The sequence below is a fragment of the Psittacula echo genome (genome assembly GCF_963264785.1).
Source record: "Psittacula echo genome assembly, chromosome: 1".
NCBI lineage: Eukaryota > Metazoa > Chordata > Aves > Psittaciformes > Psittacidae > Psittacula > Psittacula echo.
Window position 1 is genome coordinate 134,264,332 of NC_137735.1, and position 6,818 is coordinate 134,271,149.

Sequence of the window (6,818 nt, forward strand, 5' to 3'; positions counted from 1 at the left end):
AGTCAGAGACCTTCAAAATGAGTATGTGAACTTCAAGGTCATTCACAACATAAGGAATTTTTCTAAGGACCCTCCTACATTTACCATCCTAATAACCTAATTCCTTATCACAGAATCATAGAATTACAGAATGGTTTGGGTTGAAAGGTTGAAAGATCATCCACCTACTTCCAACCCTCCTGGCACAGGCAGGAACACCTTCCACTAGACCAGGTTACTCAAAGCCTCGTCCAACCTTTCCTTGAACATGCTTCAACACAATACTGTTTTTCCATTCTTATAGGACTTTTCCTTCATCTATCTGTGCCACTTTGAAATGAGTAAAAAAACCATGCTGCTAAAACATGCTATGTTCTGAAAAACCATACTGGGCCCCCCCCTCCACAGGTAGGGGAAGTGGCCATCGAGACTGCATGCAGAGATATGAAAAAGTACTCTCTGAATGTCATGCCTTTTGGCTCCAGAAAGAACAAGCAATGAAAGAAAAATAACAAGGAGATTGACATATTCTGGACATCAAATAATAAAGTCAGACAAGTGAGCATCACCCTTTCAGCCTCCTGCTAACAGTAGGCTGACTTTCCTGATGTCCTATGGACTGGACTCCAAGAGGCAAAGGTGCTGAAATCCTTCAAGATCTTATACTTTTGGTCATGTCTAGAAGGAAAATACTTGAAGTATTATATAGTATTGAGTGGGGATGTCTCTGCAGTACCAGACACCTGATTATGAGAGCTCAGGGACTACTGACAGTGTATGTAACTGATACTCAAATGGAAGTTTACTCTCCATGCTTGACCAGTAACTAGATTTTTTCCCCAGAGCTTTTCAAAGTGTTTTAAAAAGCTGGAAATAAAGTTTTAAGGCTTTAGTTGATGATAATTGTTTCTCCACACCTGAGGCTACACAGTTTGGAGGAGAGCTGAGAATGGCCTTTTAGAAACAAACTCTGTTACCCATAAGCACGTAAAATATTTCTCTGTTCTATAAAAATAATGCTGATTCTGTTCAAACAAACTCACTGCTGAGCTGCTGCAGTGAGCTTCAATATTTTTAGACTATTCAGGCCTCAGGCAGTCTGAAGTAAATATATTTATTTTAGCTTATCCCTGATGTAAACAGAGAAAACCTGAACATCAGGGTAAAGGTCATAATCCCATGGGCAACGTCAGCTCTCTTGAATTTTGAGGAATAGTTCTGACTGAATGTGCAATAAAGCTCAACTGCTCTGCTCTAGATCTCAGTCTTTACACACTCCTCCAAGTCCCCCAGTCTGAAAATGTTGGAACCTTTGAGTTTCACCTCACATATCAGGCAGGTGCTGGACAAGCTTCAAACTGTGAGTCAGTCTCTTGTCATCACTCTTTAAGTCAGAAAACAAGAAACTCCTCAGATGAAGCTATCTATTTTCACCTTATTTTTGTGCAATCTGTGCTTATTTTGCTATTTGATGCTTTTAATTTAGTTAAAACAATGCAGACAGAACAGCTAAGTCCTTTATGCTACATTTTGCCACACGGATATGTGCATTTAAAAGCTTATACAGTTTGTCTTAATTTGTCTTCCCTTTATTGTGCTAGAAAGTGAGGAATGGCATTTATTAATTGTTCTCATGACTTCCTGCTTTGGCAGGAATCAGAATCCATTTCAAAATACCAGACATCTCAGTTATGCCTGATTATTATTTATGCAAAATCATTTCATATGCTCTGGACAAAGAAGAAAAAAAAAAAAATGTAACAAAACCATTTATTACTGAAAAGTGACTAAAAATTGGAAAGTAGTTATTGTTTTATACCACACAGTCCTTCAGGATTCTAGATCTAGGCAGATCACAGTCTCTCAGATCTCTGGGATATTCAGATGTACACTGCTGCAGGTCCATCTCTGTTATTCTCAGTGCTTGCCCTGTTTATATACACTGGAGTGGTCTATCTTCTGTGTACCTGAAGTTATAATTTATGAGTAACTTTTCGTAACACACTGTTCCCATGTTCTTCTGCTCACAAGAACTGAAATATGCACAGAAGATAAATTCTTCAGGGATATTATCCACTGGGCTTTTATCTAGTGAGGCTATTCCAAATCTAACATAACAAAATGCTAGGTTAAGACCTTAGTATGTTTGGCTTTATTTATAGCAAAGCAGCTGTACTAGTTCAAGGCATTTTATTTTTCCAAGGATGCTTTTGCACAATTGTCTGTCTTTCTTGTTCAAATTATGAAGAGGAAAAAAAAAAAATTGGCAGTGTATGAAAGAAAGAAAGCAGACATAAGAAACACATTCCTAACATGGATCCACACTGACACAATGAAGACCCTGGTCTGGAAATTCATCAACGTCTGGATATATTTGAAAGAAAGGAGGAAGTCACTTGAAGAGATCTCTCTCAAAGTCAGATTTTTCAGATGATCTCCTTGAAATATCATGCATCAAACCAACTCCTTAAAGCAGATCCAGGCTCTGGTGCTTAGAGGGTGTAGTGTCCCCTGAGCTTTGGTGTTTTACAATTATAATCTAGCTACATCAAGTTTTGTTAGCTAAACAAGCTGCAGTGATGCCTTTGCTCCTACAAACCAGTGAAATCACAGAGGCACACTGAACAGTGTTATACGCCAGTGTGCATAAGAAATTCCATTTTGTGTTAAATTAGATATTAACTGATAGTAAGCAATTATTTATAATGCTACACAGGAAGGCTTTTTAGGAAGAGCACATGCAGTTGTGTTTTCAAGCTTCACACTGTCTCCTCGCAGATGATTGATTGATTTCTGACGCTATGCGATGCATGAGCACTAGGCAGTTATTAGGTTATTTAAGATGTAGATTTAGATGTAGATTTAGACCAGCTGTGGATATATCTTCCATGTATTTACACATTATTTATACAGATGACAAAGGGTCATGTCCTAAGGATGTTGGCAATTTATGAGATCTCAGGATCTGGCCTAAAGAATCACATGCAGCTTTTGTATTTATCTGAGGTTCCTTGTCAATCAGCCACGGATTCCCAGACCATCCAAAGCAAAGGAACACATCCACAGTTATGACTACGCATCACCAAGCATTTTCTCTGCCTTGCAGATATGAGAGATTCACACATCACAGCGTGGGATTCACTGTACCAAAATTCATTTCAGTTCCTCGAATTATAGGGCAGCTTAACTAACAGTGGAAGAAACAACATGGGTCACTGAGTCCAGTCCTGCATAATCTCAGGCAAGCATGTCATTGTCACTAGAGCCAGAAGGGAGCACAAAGACATCCCCTCTATCCTCTGTACTACTACACACTAAACATCCCACTGTATTTGACTTAAGACCTTTCTCTTTAAGAAACGATAAACCTAAGTAAATGATCATGTGCAATGACAGAAGAAACTGACACTCACCTCTGGATTGGGTCTTTGCAACAACAGCCAGAAAACTGCTGGCACTAAAACTCGTATGGCCTATATTTATGCTACCCTAAACAGAAATGGTTCTTCCTCATTTCTGTAAAGTAAAAACAAAGGATAGGAGTTTAAATAATGACAGGCAGTCTTATACAGCTTAAAACCAGTAAATGGTCAGTACTAAGAGATTTTACTGGTACCTCCACGTAGTGTTAACCTCTTAGTACTAAACTTGAACTACAATTAAGAGACTGAGATAAAATGGAAAAAGATAGGCTCAAGGCAGGAAGACTTAAGACCTTAGAAATGGATTTCTAAATCTCTAAACACAGTTTTTCTAAATTGCAGTGATAACCTTTTATTGGAAGCTATCTTGTGCCTCTTTTATAGTTTATCATCATAGCAGCAACACAACTGCACTTGGGATACACATGGTCATGGATTCAAGCCTGACAAGTATGTTTGACCCAGCCTTTGCAAGAGAAACTCAGTGTCACACAAGTGCCTGTTTTTCTTTCTCCCCCCATCAAGGAGAAGGTTGCCCACTTTCTAGAGTCCAAACTGCAGTGGTGCTAAGGCATGCCGCTATGGTGATGAAACAGTGATGAGGTTAGTTTAAAGAATAAGCTAATTTACACCTGGAAATTCCCATGCTGTCCTTCACAGGACATCACCATGAGACATGCCTAACAATGGCACCACAAAACACTCGCCAAGCCACCATCTGACATTTAGGCTGTAGAGAATCATGGCACGGTTTGGGTTAGAAGGGACCTTAAAGCTCATCCAGTTCCAACGCCTGCACGGACATCTTCCATTACAGCAGGTTGCTCCAAGCCCCTGTGTCCAACCTGGCCTTGAACACTGCCAGGGATGGGGCAGCCACAGCTTCTCTGGGCATGCTCTGCCAGCGCCTCAGCACCCTCATAGTGAAGAATGACTATAACCATGGAGAGGTACAGAGGACCCAGCAGCCCTTGCGAGAGAGCGGCTGACGTGGCACGGGGGGTTCCCATGGTGACGGTGACCACACCCCTGCCCCTTGCCTTGAAAGAGCCTCTGAGAGGTGCCTCCCACCGGGCGCAGGGAGGAACAAGCAGGTCGTGTTGCGGACTCTGTTGCTGGTGTCCCAGACTGCTGATCAATATGGTCGCCTCCAGAAGGAGGGCTTGCAGTAAGGAGACTGTAGCAACTCAGACAGAGACCCCGCCCCAAACCGTGGCTGTTCAGATCTCTGGCTGCAGGGAGTGCCAGAGCCTGCTGCTGCCAAGGGAGGGAGGCCAGCATTCCACCTGTGTGAGGTGTGAGCAGGTAGAAGATCTGCTTAGATTGGTGGCAGAACTTAAGGAGGAGGTCGAGACGCTGAGGACCATCAGGGAGTGTGAAAGGGAGATCGACTGGTGGAGTAACTCCCTGGCGTGCCAGCAGGAACGGTTCCAGGGAGATACCCCCCAAAAGGGGGTGGACCCCCTGCCCTCTCAGACAGAGGGGGATGACCCGAGACGGCCCCTGCCCTGTAGCTGTCACACAGAGGTAAGGGACCAAAAAGACGATGAGGGCTGGAAGCGAGTTCCAGTTCGGAACCGTGGGCAACCCTCCTCCCTTCCTGCCCTGCTTCCCCAGGTGCCCCTCCGTAATAGGTTTGAGGCCCTGGATCTTGATGGAGAGGTAAGTGAGGATGTGGTGCAAGGCCGGCCTACAAGGTCACATAGGAAAAGGCAGTCGACTTCGCACCTCAAGACTGCCTCTGATAAGAAAGAAAGAAAGGTCATTGTCGTAGGCGATTCCCTTCTGAGAGGAACAGAGGGCCTGATATGCAGAGTTGACCCTCATCATAGGGAAGTGTGTAGTCTGCCTGGAGCCCGGATCAGGGATATCACCAGGGCGCTCCCCAGCCTGGTGCACACGACAGACTACTACCCGCTGCTGGTCTTCCAGACAGGTGGGGGGGAAGCTGCTTCCCGCAGTCTGAGGGGGATGAAGAAAGACTACAGGGCATTGGGGCGGATGGTGAAAGAGTCTGGGGCTCAAGTGATCTTCTCCTCACTTCTTCCATCTTCCGGTGATGATGTGGGACTGAATGGGAAAATCCAGTCCGTAAACAACTGGCTACAAGACTGGTGCTTTAGGCAGGGCTTTGGATTCTTTGATAACGGCTGGTTTTGTAAGGCTCCAGTCCGGATGATGGCACGTGGGAAAGGTTTATCTCACAGAGGCAAAAGGATGTTGGGGCATGAATTAGCAGGGCTCATTTGGAGAGCTTTAAACTAGATTCGAAGGGGGATGGGGTTGTAACTGGGCTTGCCCCAGTGGGGCAGCACTCTAGAATTGATGAAGACTGGGAGGCCTCCTATAATCCTAGGGTGAAATTGGTGAGCTCAGCTCCCTCCTTGAAATGCCTGTACACCAATGCGTGCAGCATGGGAAATAAGCAGGAGGAGTTGGAGACCTGTGTTAAGTCAGGAGATTATGATCTGGTGGCAATTACAGAGACGTGGTGGGACAGCTCACATGACTGGAATATACTCATGGAGGGCTATGTCCTTTTCAGGAAAGACAGGCCAGCCAGGCGGGGTGGTGGGGTTGCTCTTTATGTGCGAGAGCAGTTGCAATGTACTGAGTTCTGTCCAGGGACAGGGGACGAGCGAGTTGAGAGTCTGTGGGTGAGAATTAAGGGGCAGGCTGGCAGGGGCGATACTGTTGTGGGTGTCTGTTACAGGCCACCAGATCAGGGTGAGGAAGTTGACGAGGCCTTCTACAGGCAGCTGAGAGCAGTCTCACAGTCACAGGCCGTGGTCGTCATGGGGGATTTTAACTTCCCTGATGTTTGCTGGAAGGACTACTCAGCAACCCAGCCACAGTCCAGGAGGTTCCTCCAGTGCATGGATGATAACTTCCTCATGCAAATGGTGGATGAGCCAACCAGGAGAGGAGCGCTGCTGGATCTCATCCTCACTAACAAGGAGGGTCTGGTTGAAGCAGTAAAGGTTGAGGGCTGCCTTGGTTGCAGCGACCACGAGATGGTGGAATTCAGGATCTTGTGTGGTAGGACCAGTACAATAGCAAGTAGAATTGCAACCCTGGACTTCAGCAGGGCAAACTTTGGCCTTTTCAAGCAATTGCTAGGGGAAATCCCATGGGCAAGGCTGCTTGAAGGTAAAGGGGCCCAAGATAGTTGGTTGGCATTCAAGGATTGCTTATTCTGAGCTCAAGATCAGTGCATCCCAACACGTAGGAAGTCAAGGAAGAGGACCAGGAGACCTGCGTGGCTAAATAGGGAACTGCTGGGTATGCTCAAGTGGAAGAGAGTTTACAGGTTATGGAAGGAGGGGCTGGCCACTTGGGAGGAATATAAGGCTGCTGCTAGAGGATGTAGGAAGGCAGCTAGGATGGCTAAGGCCTCCTTAGAATTAAATCTGGTGA